Source organism: Oryx dammah, unplaced genomic scaffold (genome assembly GCF_014754425.2).
Source record: "Oryx dammah isolate SB20612 unplaced genomic scaffold, SCBI_Odam_1.1 HiC_scaffold_10, whole genome shotgun sequence".
Taxonomy (NCBI): domain Eukaryota; kingdom Metazoa; phylum Chordata; class Mammalia; order Artiodactyla; family Bovidae; genus Oryx; species Oryx dammah.
The window spans coordinates 14,070,535-14,084,986 of NW_024070194.1; positions in this window are offsets into that span (position 1 = coordinate 14,070,535).

Consider the following 14,452-nt stretch of genomic DNA (forward strand, 5'->3'; position numbering starts at 1 on the left):
CACGCATGATGACTATTGACTGAGTGGTAAAAGAAACAAAAGGACTTCGAAACTGGGCACAATAAACCCAGGTTCAGATGCAGATAAAGTTAGCTGACTGTATACAGCATACCTGTTCTCCGCGTATGTCATTTTCTTTACCCTCCAATGCAGCTACAAGCCAAGGCATGCCAAGGAGTGACAGCAACCAACAGAAGCAAGAAGGGGACCATAAAAGAGAGCTCAACTCTGCCAACATCCTAATTTTAGACTCCTGGCCTCTGGAACTGTGAGACAATAAATTTAAGGCACCCAGTCTATGGTTATGTTATGACAGTTCCAGGAGCTTAGTACAGTATCCTTTCAAAGCAGCCTACGAAGATGCTGCTGCTGCCAAGTTGCTTCAGTCGTGTCCGACCCTGTGCGACCCATAGACAGCAGCCCACCAAAGAAAAATGGATTCTGATAGTGACTGAGAAAAGTATCCATGGTTATCACCCAGTGGGCTCCAAAATCAGGTTTATCTGATACCAAACTCATTCTCTTTCCAACATACTGGTGAGGATTTTTGTGAGCAGCCTTGCTGGGAAAGAGGTTAGCCAAGTGTGGGAGCTCCAGTTGAGGAAGGTAAAGAATGATGCAGCTTTTCTTTGGGAAGCCCAGAGAACATTCTGGAAACTCATTTGAAGCTGTTTGACCAGCCCGTGGGACAATAGGGTCAATGCTTCCTTATTTTTCCCCTTCAATCACTTGAGTCCCCACTTATATTTTTAGGAAGAAGTCCTCAGTTTCCAAGGACCAGCTGGGATCTTGTTTAGTTAGAAGGGGGTCCATTTCATTAACAGACGTCAGGTGAAAGAACCAGAAATTCCGACCTATTGACGGGAGTGTCAGTTGGGTCCTATCCACATGGTGGGTGTTGCACACCAGTCTTGTACGGCCCAATAAGCTGGGGTACACTGGAGATCAAACCAGTCAGTCCTAAAGGAAATCAGTCCTGAATATTCATTGGAAGGACTGATGCTGAAGCTGAAGCTCCAAAACTTTGGCCATCCGATGTGAAGAATTGACTTATTGGAAGAGACTCTGATGCTGGGAAAGATTGAAGGCAGGACGAGAAGGGGACGACAGAGGATGAGATGGTTGGATGGCATCACCAACCTGATGGACATGAACTTGAGCAAGCTCCAGAAGTTGGTGATGGACAGGGAAGCCTGGCGTGCTGCAGTCCATGGGGCTGCAAAGAGTCAGATACGACTGAGCGACTGAACTGACTGCCTGACTGACATTGAGGTAGTGATGTCCTTCCTGCCTAAATCCTTGCACAGAAGTAGGCTTCAGGTATGAGGAGTCTCAGAATGGGCCAAGCTAAGCAGACTTTCAATGCAACAAGACCCCAACAGTTGGAATCCCAAACTGTTATGTAAGATTAGGTAGATTGTCTCTAAAACTGTTACTGATGTGAGGTTGTAGGAGCTCCATCCCCTCTTTTATCCCAGGAGGGTGATGATGGAAGGTGCTTAACCATACTTGGGGCAACCAGGCTGGAGGGTAGTTACTTCCACAGGGAGGCCTTCCTTCACCCCTAAGTTTAAACTAAAACCATACATGGTGTTCTGTGCTTTAATTTTATTGGACCTGTCACACCTGTGTTCATGTGGTTATTTGTGTGATTGTTTTTTGTATAATGTTTGCCCTTCCTCCCCACCTGAAGGAACCCACCTGAAGGAACCCAGTGAAGGTAGGCACCAGGAATGTTTTCCCACTTCTGTATTCTCAAGGTTTATCACAGAGTCAGAGTGCATCATGAGAAATGCTGGGCTGGAAGAAGCACAGGCTGGAATCAAGATTGCTGGGAGAAATATCAATAATCTCAGATATGCAGATGACACCACCCTTATGGCAGAAAGTGAAGAGGAACTAAAAAGCCTCTTGATGAAAGTGAAAGAGGAGAGTGAAAAAGTTGGCTTAAAACTCAACATTCAGAAAATGAAGATCATGGTATCTGGTTCCATCACTTCATGGGAAATAGATGGGGAAACAGTGGAAACAGTGAGAGACTTTATTTTTGGGGGCTCCAAAATCACGGCAGATGGTGACTGCAGCCATGAAATTAAAAGACGCTTACTCCTTGGAAGAAAAGTTATGACCAACCTAGATAGCATATTGAAAAGCAGAGACATTACTTTGCCAACAAAGGTCCGTCTAGTCAAGGCTATGGTTTTTCCAGTGGTCATGTATGTCTGTGAGAGTTGGACTGTGAAGAAAGCTGAGTGCTGAAGAATTGATGCATTTGAACTGTGGTGTTGGAGAAGACTCTTGAGAGTCCCTTGGACTGCAAGGAGATCCAACCAGTCCATTCTAAAGGAGATCAACCCAGGGATTTCTCTGGAAGGAATGATGCTAAAGCTGAAACTCCAATACTTTGGCCACCTCATGCGAAGAGTTGACTCATTGGAAAAGACTCTGATGCTGGGAGGGATTGGGGTAGGAGGAGAAGGGGACGACAGAGGACGAGATGGCTGGATGGTATCACCGACTCGATGGACACAAGTCTGAGTGAACTCTGGGAGTTGGTGAAGGACAGGAAGGCCTGGTGTGCTGCAATTCTTGGGGTTGCAGAGTCGGACAGGACTGAACTGAACTGAACGGGCACTTAAGGAGAATTTCGTTCAAACCTCAGCTCTGTTGCAAACTATCATGGCTATGAGACCTGGGGTTAATTGTCCAATCTCTCTAAGCTTCTGTGTCTCCATATGAAAAGATTAAATAAGATAAACCCATTTTTAAGGGATGTTGAGAGGATTGAAGAACATAAAGCATGGAAAACACAGCATAATGCCTGGCACAGAGCAGATACTCAGCACATGGTAATTTAAAAAGTTTTACCCCTCCCTTCCTTTCTTTCCTTTCTTCCCTCCAGCCTCTTACTGCTCACCTCCTCGCTAAGAGTTCTTGTATATGTGTATATATGTGGGTGTATGTGTATGTGTGTGTGTGTATATATTTGTGTATGTGAAGATCCCCTGGAGAAGGGAATGGTTACCCACTCCAGTATTCTTGCCTGGAGAATCCCACGGACAAAGGAGCCTGGCAGGCTACAGTCCGTGGGGTTGCAGAGTCGGATGCGACTGAGCTAAACTGAACTGATGTGTACATGCTTTTATGTGTGATTCTGTATGCGTGTGTATATTTGTATGTGTGTGCATGTGTGTTTTTGTGTGTGTATGTTTGTCCATGAAGTGTATATGTGTGTGAGGGGCACCTGTGCTCACCTTCAGCTCAGAAGGCTCTCACCCTTGATGAGTAGGACCGTGAGTAAATCTTGAGTAAAAGACTCTGTGCTGTCAGTTCAGAGGCCCCACTGCTGGGGTGGCTTGGCACTGTGAGGGTGTGTAAGGACACTGTCGGCCCTAGAGATGTCCTCGCCTGCCCTGGTGGCAGCTCCACCTCCACAGGCCTCCTGCAGGGGAGGCGACCTTGTTTGTGTTGAGGGCAGAGTGTCCAGGCGCCTGGGTCCATCTTTCATCACCCTGGATCTTCTGTAGCTCTAGGATAGGCACAAGAGGATTGTGAAAGGTGGAGAATATGGTGGGTTGAAGGGCCTTCTTTTACTCACCTGGGAATTTCTGAAGGACAGTCATCAGTGAAGACCCTAGGGATGTCCCCTACTAGTGACCTTGGCAAGTTAAGCTCTTGGTGCCTTGGTTTTTTCTTGGTATAATGGGAATTTTTGAGTTCATAGCACAGAAACATATACCCAGGAAGTCAGGTAGTGAAATGAGTGAAGGAAGCTACTTTTAGGGGAAAACACCATGGGAAAATATCCCAACCCCATGAGGAAGATGTTCTTTAATTTTAGCTAACTTGCTATGTGAGAATTTGAGCTCAGAACTGCCAGTTTTCTGATGATTTAAGAGAAGGTAGAAATCTGTATTTTTTTAACAGGAAATCTGCAAATTTTCCTATGGGCAGAACATTCAAGCTTTCTTAGAACATTATAGGTGGCATAAATAAAACATCTCTGTGGTTCAGATGTGGCCATCAGGTTGGTATTTTGTGATGTGCATATATGAAATAGTAAATGTGTGTGTGCGCTAGTCAGCCAGTCATGTCTGACTCTGTGACCCCAGGGACTGTAGCCCTCCAGGCTCCTCTGTCCACAGGATTATCCCAGTGAGAACACTGTGAAACAGTAAATAATCTATACATTTTCAAATTGGATATATTTCAAATACATAAAAATGGAGAGAACTGGGGAGAGGGAAGAACAGAAAGAAGGTGTGGAGGGGGAAGAGAGGCTGTGCGTAGTTGGGAGACTATGAGGGGCCGTGAAGGTGGAGATCCAGTGGTGGGAGTGTGATTGGCCTCTGTCTGCTCCCAGTGTGAAGCCCCCAGGAGAGACTCAGCCCTCATTTCCACTGACGGAGTAAAAACAGCCCACTGCCTCAGTGCTGGGATGCTCAAGAGGGGGTCTGCCAGGGTATCTGAAGTTTCACGTCTCTTTCTGGGATCAGAGAGTAGGGTGCTCCTGTCCTTCCCTCACCCACCTGCAGAATAAGAGGATTCAGTTCAAAGAGGGAGGGATCCCTGAGTTGCTCAGTCTGACAGCTGAAGTCCCCAGACTAAGCCAGATGACCTGCAGTTGGGTTTCTAGATATCCTCTAGTACCTGGTGAGATGGGGGCCAGGATGGGGGGAGGGGCGATGTGTCAGTGAGCTCAACTGCCTGTCTCCCCAGATGCTCTCTCAAATGCTTCCCAATCACAGTCTGGGGAGCTGGAAAGCCCTGGGGAAGTGACCTCAACTTCCTGAGTCTCAGTTTCTTCATCTGTAAAATGGGAATAATAGCAGCTGACTCACGTTTGTTAGAGTGCTGATAGGCTTGTCTCATCTTGCATTTGCCAGTGTTACATGGACCTGATCACCATGCCTGGCTTTTCCCCCAATGAAGGGGACTTGAAAGCCTTCAGAACAGTCCACCAGAAGGAGCCCTGCTCCTTCTTCCAGAGGCAAGACCCAAGAGGTCTCTGGGCTCTGAACCCTATATTCATGCAGGTTGTCTATCAATGTGGATTGTAGAAATCAGTCCTTTCACTCCAGTAGAGCTTAGGCTTCTTCAGATTTAGGATTGGCAGAAAGAGAAGCAGTAGGGAAGCTGAGGTTAACTTCAGTTCAGTTCAGTTGCTCAGTCGTGTCCAACTCTTTGAGACCCCATGGACTGTAGCACGCTAGGCTTCCCTGTCCATCACCAACTCCCGGAGCCTACTCAAACACATGGCCATCACATCGGTGATGCCATCCAACCATCTCATCCTCTGTCATCCCCTTCTCTTCCCACTTTCAATCTTTCCCAGCATCAGGGTCTTTTCCGATGAGTCAGTTCTTCACATCAGGTGGCCAAAGTATTGGAGTTTCAGCTTCAGCATCAGTCCTTCCAATGAATATTTAGGACTGATCTCCTTTAGGGTGGACTGGTTGGATCTCCTTGCAGTCCACAGGACTCTCAAGAGTCTTTTCCAACACCACAGTTCAAAAGCATAAATTCTTCAGTGCTCAGTTTTCTTTATAGTGCAACTCTCACAGCCATACATAACTACTGGAAAAACTGTAGCTTTGACTAGACAGACTTTGTTGGCAAAATAATGTCTCTGCTTTTTAATATGCTGTCTAGGTTGGTCATAGGTTTTCTTCCAGGGAGCAAATGTCTTTTAATTTCATGGCTGCATTCACCATCTGCAGTGATTTTGGAGCCCAAGAAAATAAAGTCTCTCACTGTTTCCATTATTTCCCCATCTATTTGCCATGAAGTGATGGGACTGGATGCCATGATCTTTGTTTTCTGAATGTTGAGCTTTAAGCCAACTTTTTCCCTCTCCTCTTTCACTTTCATTAAGAGGCTCTCTTTAGTTCTTTCTTCTTCACTTTCTGCCTTAAGGGTGGTATCAACTGCATATCTGAGATTACTGATATTTCTCTGGGTAATCTTGACTCCAGTTTGTGCTTCATCCAGCCTGGCATTTTGCATGATGTACTCTGCATAAGTTAAATAAGCAGGGTGATAATACACAGACATGATGTACTCCTTTCCTGATTTGGAACCAGTCTGTTGTTCCATGTCCAGTTCTAACTATTGCTTCTTGACTGCATACAGATTTCTCAGGAGGCAGGTCAGGTGGTCTGATATTCCCATCTCTTTCAGAATTTTCCACAGTTTGTTGTGATCCACACAGTCAAAGGCTTTGGTGTAGTCAATAAAGCAGAAGTAGAGGTTAACTTTGTTTGCAGTGATGCTTTCTAAGGCCCACTTGACTTCACATTCCAGGACGTCTGGCTCTAGATGAGTAATCACACCATCGTGATTATCTGAGTTGTGAAGATCTTTTTTGTACAGTTTTTCTGTGTATTTTTGCCACCTCTTCTTAATATCTTCTGCTTCTGTTAGGTCCATACCATTTCTGTCCTTTATCAAGCCTGTCTTTGCATGAAATGTTCCCTTGGTATCTCTAATTTTCTTGAAGAAAGCTCTAGTCTTTCCCATTCTGTTGTTTTCCTCTATTTCTTTGCACTGATCACCAAGGAAGGCTTTCTTATTCTCCTTGCTATTCTTTGGAACTCTACATTCAGATGCTTATATCTTTCCTTTTCTCCTTTGCTTTTCACTTCCCTTCTTTTCATAGCTATCTGTAAGAACTCCTCAGACAGCCATTTTGCTTTTTTGCATTTCTTTTCCATGGGGATGGTCTTGATCCCTGTCTCCTGTACAATGTCATGAACCTCATTCCGTAGTTCATCAGGCACTCTATCTATCAGATCTAGTGCCTTAAATCTATTTCTCACTTCCACTGTATAATCATAAGGTATTTGATTTAGGTCATACCTGAATGGTCTAGTGGTTTTCCCTACTTTCTTCAGTTTAAGTCTGATTTTGACAATACAGAGTTCATGATCTGAGCCACAGTCAGCTCCTGGTCTTGTTTTTGCTGACTGTATAGAGCTTCTCCATCTTTGGATGCAAAGAATATAATCAATATCATTTCGGTGTTGACAATCCGGTGATGTCCATTTGTAGAGTCTTCTCTTGTGTTGTCGGAAGAGGGTGTTTGCTATGACCAGTGCGTTCTCTTGGCAAAACTCTATTAGCCTTTGTCCTGCTTCATTCTGTACTCCAAGGCCAAATTTGCCTGTTACTCCAAGTGTTTCTTGACTTCCTACTTTTGCATTCCAGTCCCCTATAATGAAAAGGACATCTTTTTTGGATGTTAGTTCTAAAAGGTCTTGTAGGTCTTCACAGAATGGTTCAACTTCAAATTCTTCAGCGTTACTGGTTGGGGCATAGGCTTGGATTACCGTGATATTGAATGGTTTGTCTTGGAAATGAATGGAGATCATTCTGTCATTTTTGAGATTGCATCCAAGCACTGCATTTCTGACTCTTTTGACCATGATGGCCACTCCATTTCTCCTAAGGGATTCCTACAAACAAAGCTAGTGGAGGTGATAGAATTCCAGTTGAGCTATTTCAAATCCTGAAAGATGATGCTGTGAAAGTGCTGCACTCAATATGCCAGCAAATTTGGAAAACTCAGCAGTGGCCACAGGACTGGAAAATGTCAGTTTTCATTCCAATCCCAAAGAAAGGAATGTCAAAGAATGCTCAAACTACCACACAGTTGAACTCATCTCACATGCTAAATTCTCCAAGCCAGGCTTCAGCAATACGTGAACCATGACCTCCAGGTGTTCAAGCTGGTATTAGAAAAGGCAGAGGAACCAGAGATCAAATTGCCAATATCCGCTGGGTCATCAAAAAAGCAAGAGAGTTCCAGAAAAACATCTGTTTCTGCTTTATTGACTATGCCAAAGCCTTTGACTGTGTGGATCACAATAAACTATGGAAAATTCTGAGAGAGATGGAAATACCAGACCACCTAACCTGCCTCTTGAGAAACCTGTATGCAGGTCAGGAAGCAACAGTTAGAACTGGTCATGGAACAACAGACTGGTTTCAAATAGGAAAAGGAGTACATCAAGGCTGTATATTGTCACCCTGCTTATTTAACTTATATGCAGAGTACATCATGAGAAACACTGGACTGGAAGAAACACAAGCTGGAATCCAGATTGCTGGGAGAAATATCAATAACCTCAGATATGCAGATGACACCACCCTTATGGCAGAAAGTGAAGAGGAACTAAAAAGCCTCTTGATGAAAGTGAAAGAGGAGAGTGAAAAAGTTGGCTTAAAGCTCAACATTCAGAAAACTAAGATCATGGCATCTGGTCCCATCACGTCATGGGAAATCGATGGGGAAACAGTGGAAACAGTGTCAGACTATTTTTTTTGTGCTCCAAAATCACTGTAGATGGTGATTGCAGCCATGAAATTAAAAGACATTTACTCCTTGGAAGGAAAGTTAAAAAGCAGAGATATTTCTTTGCCAACAAAAGTCCACCTAGTCACAGCTATGGTTTTTCCAGTGGTCATGTATGGCTGGGAGAGTTGGACTGTGAAGAAAGCTGAGTGCTGAAGAATTGATGCTTTTGAACTGTGGTGAGTCCCTTGGACTGCAAGGAGATCAAAACCAGTCCATTCTAAAGGAGATCAGTCTGGGGTGTTCATTGGAAGGACTGATGCTGAAGGTGAAACTCCAATACTTTGGCCACCTCATGCGAAGAGTTGACTCATTGGAAAAGACCCTGATGCTGGGAGGGATTGGGGGCAGGAGGAGAAGGTGATGACAGAGGATGAGATGGCTGGATGGCATCACCGACTCGATGGACATGAGTTCGGTAAGCTCCGGGAGTTGGTGAAGGACAGGGAGGCCTGGCATGCTGCAATTCATGGGGTCGCAAAGCGTTGGACACGAGTGAGCTACTGAAGTGAACTGAACTGAGAGGTTAACTTGGAAATGGGCAAAAACTTAAAAGAAGTTAAGCTGGGATGGGAATGTATGGGATGTGAATGAATTAGGTTGATACAGTTTTTTGTTTTCTTGATCACTTACCATTATTCTAGGCACTTGGGACAGTGGTGAACAAGGCTGTCTGTGATCTACTCCTAGAGCTCATATGCCACGAGGGAAGCCAGACACTGAGGAGAAATGACAGATGTGGAGAAAGCTACAAAGGAGGACATTCAGGGTGCTAGGGGAGTGAATCCAAGGAAATCTAGCATAGTCTGGGGCAGTCTTCCAAATGAAGTTTGCTAGTATTTTGAATTATGATAGTAATAATGACTAAGAGTGACTGAGGGCTCACTACGTGCCCTCAGGCATTTTGCATGCATTATCTCATCAAATCCCCAGAGCAAACCATCAAAATACATGTTTTAAAAAAGTTATGGCTCTGGGAGGTGAAGTAATGCCTGTGGTCACTTGGCCATCCAGTGGTGAAGTCAGATTTGGATTTGAAATCTCATAGTCATATAGTGCTCAGAATCAGGGAACACTGAGATCCAACTAGTTCTGCTTGGAGGTTGGCAGCCTGAGTGTCACCAAGGGCAACCCCAAGGCATGAATGGCTTCTCTAGGAAGGAGGAGAGATGCTGGAAAAGTAGACACGCTTGAAGAAAAGACAGAACACGAGGGAGGGCTACTTCCATCGCTTCTCCTTGACTGGTCACCTTGCTGTCACTTTCCATCAGGGAAACCTATGGATTCATTCAAAATTCCTGGGAGGCTATTTCTGTAGGAGGCTCATAACACGTATGAGAAACTAGGTCTCCCCTGGTGTTTTCAACTTTCCTTTTTTACTAGGTGTCCACTGTAGTTGAAGAGGTCCCTGGTTTCTATTCCTCTAAAGAGTGAAGAATGAAAGAAGTTGCCAGATTGCCAGCTCTCTGAGATGCCACCTTGGGTGTCATAGAATATTCCATAGGCCAGGATATCAGCTCAGTGAATGAGGAGGGAGCATGTATTTGAGGTCCCTTTAACACTCAGATGATGCCAGAGGCTCAGAGGAGGATAAACAGGTCCATGGCATAAAATCTTTCCAGACTTAGAAATAGCGGGAAACACAACCACTAGAAGGATGGTTGGTGTTGGAACTCACTTTGTTTCTAGACTCCAGAGATGCTTGTGTGTGTGACTGTAGCTGGGGCTTGATCCTCCAGGGAGGGTGAGGATTGAGTCAGTTTTTACTGGACTTGGTTGAATCTGGGTAGGGAAAAGGAGAAGAGGTGTATGCAAGGACTGAAATAGACAACTCCTCTTTGTGGTTCTGAATGTTCAGACACTTTAAAACAAAACAAAACAAAAAACTTCTGTTTTCCATTCTCAACTGGAAGTGGTCAGAATCAAAACTGAAAGTCGTGGCATCTAGAAGTGAGGTTGACCTCTCTGTAGGGGAGGCTCCCATCTCAGACTGGCCAAGGTGAGAGTTGGGTGCTGGGTCAGCTGGGTGAGGACTTCATAAGACAGCCTGATATTCAGTAGTATATTCAACAAGAATAGATGACCCCTTCTCAATGCCAGGAATTCTTCTTCTGGGAGCTGGAGATATAGAGAAGAGGGTGAAGATACGGCCAACGCTGATCTCTCAGGACCTGGGGGACTGATGCCAGTGAGAAATATATAGGCAAATAAGATATCCCCAAGTGAAGACTGAAAGCAAGGTAGATATAATAAAATGCTGTGGTTTTACAAAGAGAGGAATGACTAATTCTGCTAGGTCAGAGAAGGTGGTTGGGGTCAGTTTCAAGAGCTTTGATTCCAACTCTAAAGAATGTGCAACCTGAATCAATCTTGATGTCCCACATGGCTCAGTACGATTTGGGGGTTGTAATACAGAGAGGGATAAAAGTAAAGATAAGTTTTGCAAGATCCTGTAGGATCTTTTGTTGTGACATGTGGCATCTTTTAAGGATGTGTTTTGAAATCATATCATTCTAACCTCAAAACAGCACTCTTTTCATTATATCACCTGTTCTTACAGCTTCAGAGCCTGGCTCCTTGAGAGTGCTAGCCAGCTGGGGGTTTGGCAGTGGAGCTGCTCTGCCAGGCCTTGGCCACCCTGGTGCCAGCCCAGTCCCTGCCATGAGTCAAGCCTCCAGGCACCTCCACTTAACCCACACTCCCTCCCACACTAATGATATTGACTCTCACCACCCTAGCAGGGCGCTCCACTGCCTAATTACTGTTTGGAAACCTCTCAGGGTGGAAAATAGATGTTCAGCATTTAATGGTTAAAGGATTCACTTCAAGTCTGGAGCAGAGTTGGAGACCTGGGGGCTGTTGGCATAGGGCAGGGTGGGCACACTGAGGGTCCAGACCAACCAAGGGACATTGTGTCACGGAAGAGCAGGAACGAAGGCTGGCGGTGTCTGCTCAGCTTAAAGCCAAGATTCTTAGATGATCCGGGTCTTGTGATTGTGGGCCATATCCCCAACCGCCGTCATTCCTAGATCCCTTTCTGGGGCCAGCCCCTCATTTCTGCTGTATCGCTACACATACGGCACTCCATTCAATGAGCACTGGCTTCTTATGGGCCAGGATCCTGGCTGGGAACCTGATGGTCGTCATCTCCTAGATTCTTCACCATAATGAGCCTCACTCTTGTCCTCATTTGGGATCTGATGCTGAGAAGCTGAAGTGACTTGTTGAGAGATGCATAGTTGGTCGGTGGTGAATCTGAACCCATGTCTGTCTGGCCCACTACACCTGCACTCTTAACTCCAAGCAGTCATACGCCTCCTTTGAATGAAGTATAGGGGGACAAAGGCAGGTATCTTTGAAGTCACAGTGATGTAACTCTGAGTCCTGAAATCATGAGCCTGTGCCTTCTAATCTGTCTGAATAATGGTGCCCACTTTCCTAAGGTGGGAATTTAAATAAATAAATACTTAATTCATATCTTTCCTGAAGATTCTTGGGTCTAACTTTGGAAGGTAATTCAATGATGATTCTCTCTACCCCTAACTCTGTAAGTCATCACTCTCTTGATTATCTCCCAAGATGAGGAGCTCACCACCTTTCAAGGCACTCTGGATCAGGATGCTCTGAGTAAAGGGGCAGCCAGAGGAATATCCCTCACCCTCAGGGGACAGGGCAAGAGTAAGAGGAGGAGGGGGCACATTTAATGGCTGCATCCTGGTGGTTGTCCGGTGGGGGGGCACGCCTGTGGTGGTGATGACTAGATGGTGATAATGGGCCATTTTTGTAATTGGCATTAATGACACCATTTGGCCTGAATATCCACCTCCTGCTTTGTCTCCTCCTACACTTTGCTGAATCTCTGTTCTGAATGGTGACTCCTGACCTGCTGATATCCCAACTTGTCTGGCCAACCAGTTAGTCCTAGAACCTGGGGAAAAGGGTGTGCCTTGGTCTGGGTCTTTCCAGATCAGGGTAGGCTCTTGTCTCCTTTGACTTGGATACAAATGAAAGTCTGGTTTTCTTTCAAAGCGGGGTCATCATTTTCAGAAGGTATAGGCTTCTCATGGCCCAGATAATGGTCTGGGTGAGAAATTGCTCCTCATTGGGATTTGATATGGTTTCCAGGGGCTGGAGGCTGACTGCCAGCCGACCTAGAGGTAGTATGGAAACAGAGTCTTAATAGAGATCCACAGGAAGAAGGAGACACAGAGAGTCTATGAGAAATGGGAGGGAGAGAAGGAAGGGAGGGAGTGCAGAAGGAAGGAAAGAGGGAAGGAAAGAAGGAGGGAAAGAAGATACAAGGGAAGGAGAGAAGAAAGGAGGGAGGGAAGTAAGGCAGTCCATGCATTAGCTCGTTTAATCCAAATAAGACTCTAGGAGACCAGTGTTATTAATATCCTCTTGGAAGAGATGAGAAAAGTCAGGGGCAGGAGGTATACATATATATATGGTGGTCACTACTGATTCTCATCTCCTTCCAGGCTTCACCTGAGTTTCAGGCACCAGAAGTCCAGTAGCCACATTCCACACATCCCCAAAGTTCTCCGCGTGAGTAGTGAGATGTAAGGTTCAGAAGGCAAAGTTCTCTGTGTGAGCAGTGAGATGTAAGGTTCAGAAGGAGGAATGGTCCAGAAGCCAAACTTTTTCTCCAGCAGTGGTGGCAAGCTTGTGAGCCTGTGTTCTTCCTGCCCATCCTTGGTCCTGGACCTGCACAGAGGGCCACTGTGATGGTCAGTAGTGGCTTACTGTAATATCCTGAGTGCTGCAGCAGGAAGAAAATTGCTGACTTTGGACCACAGATATGACAACAAATCTTAACTGAAGGGCAGACTCTAATTTTCTCCTTTCCTCCAACTCTTCCAAAGGTTTTTTAAACACCCAGTTCCCTGAGTTAAATTCCTTTCTGCTTGAGTTGCCTGAATCTTTGTATTTGGGACTGTATTCTGGAAGACACAGGGGATAAGAAACTGGCCCAAGATCATGAACTAGCAAGCTGTGGGACTGGAAATCAAACCAGGTCCATTCTGAGTCCAAGACTTGCACTCTTTATATTGAAAAATGTTTTTTTTTTTTTAAACATAAAATTTACCATCTTAACCATACTAAGTTTACAGTTCAGTAGTATTGTTGTTGTTCAGTTGCTGAGTCGTGTCCAACTCTTTGCAACCCCATGGACTGCAGCACACCAGGCCTCCCTGTCCCTCACCATCTCCTGGAGTTTGCTCAAACTCATGTCCATTGAGTTGGTGATGCCATCCAACCATCTTGTCTTCTGTCATCCCCTTCTCCTCCTACCTTCAATCTTGACTATCATCAGAGTCTTTTCTAATGAGTTGGCTGTTTGCATCAGGTGGCCAAGGTATTGGAGCTTCACCTTCAGCATCAGCCCTTTCAGTGAATATTCAGGGTTGGTTTCCTTTAGGGTTGCCTGGTTTAATCTCCTAGAAGTCCAAGGGATTCTCAAGAGTCTTCTCAAACACCACAGTTTGAAAGCATCGATACTTTGGTGCTCAGAGTTCTTTATGGTCAAACTCTCACATCCATACATGGCTACTGGGAAAACCATAGGTTTTTCTAGGATTAGGTACATTTAATTGTTAGGCAATCATCAGATAACTCTATACACATTAAACACCAACTCCCCATTCCACTCTCCATTAACACTTGGCTTCCTGTTTCTTTGAATTTGACTTCTCTATATACTTCATATAAATGGAATTATATAGTATTTGCCTTTTTGTGTCTGGCTTATTTCACTTAGCATAATGTCCTCAAGTTTCATCCATAATGTAGCATGTATCAGAATTTCCATCCTTTTTAAGGTTGAATAATATTCCACTATATGGGTAGACCACATTTTGCTGATTTGTTCATCTGTGAATGGACACCTAGGGTTGCTAGGTTGCTTCCACATTTTAGCTATTGTGAATAATCCTGCTATGAACATGGGTGTACAAAAGGGCTGCATGCTTAACCTATCCACCGTATGGCTTCTAACTGCTCAGGGGTTTTCATTTCACATCAACCTGAAGGCATATTATCGCTGTCATGAGTTTGAGGCTGAAGGATGGGACTTTGTTTTCTCAAAGTTGGTATGCA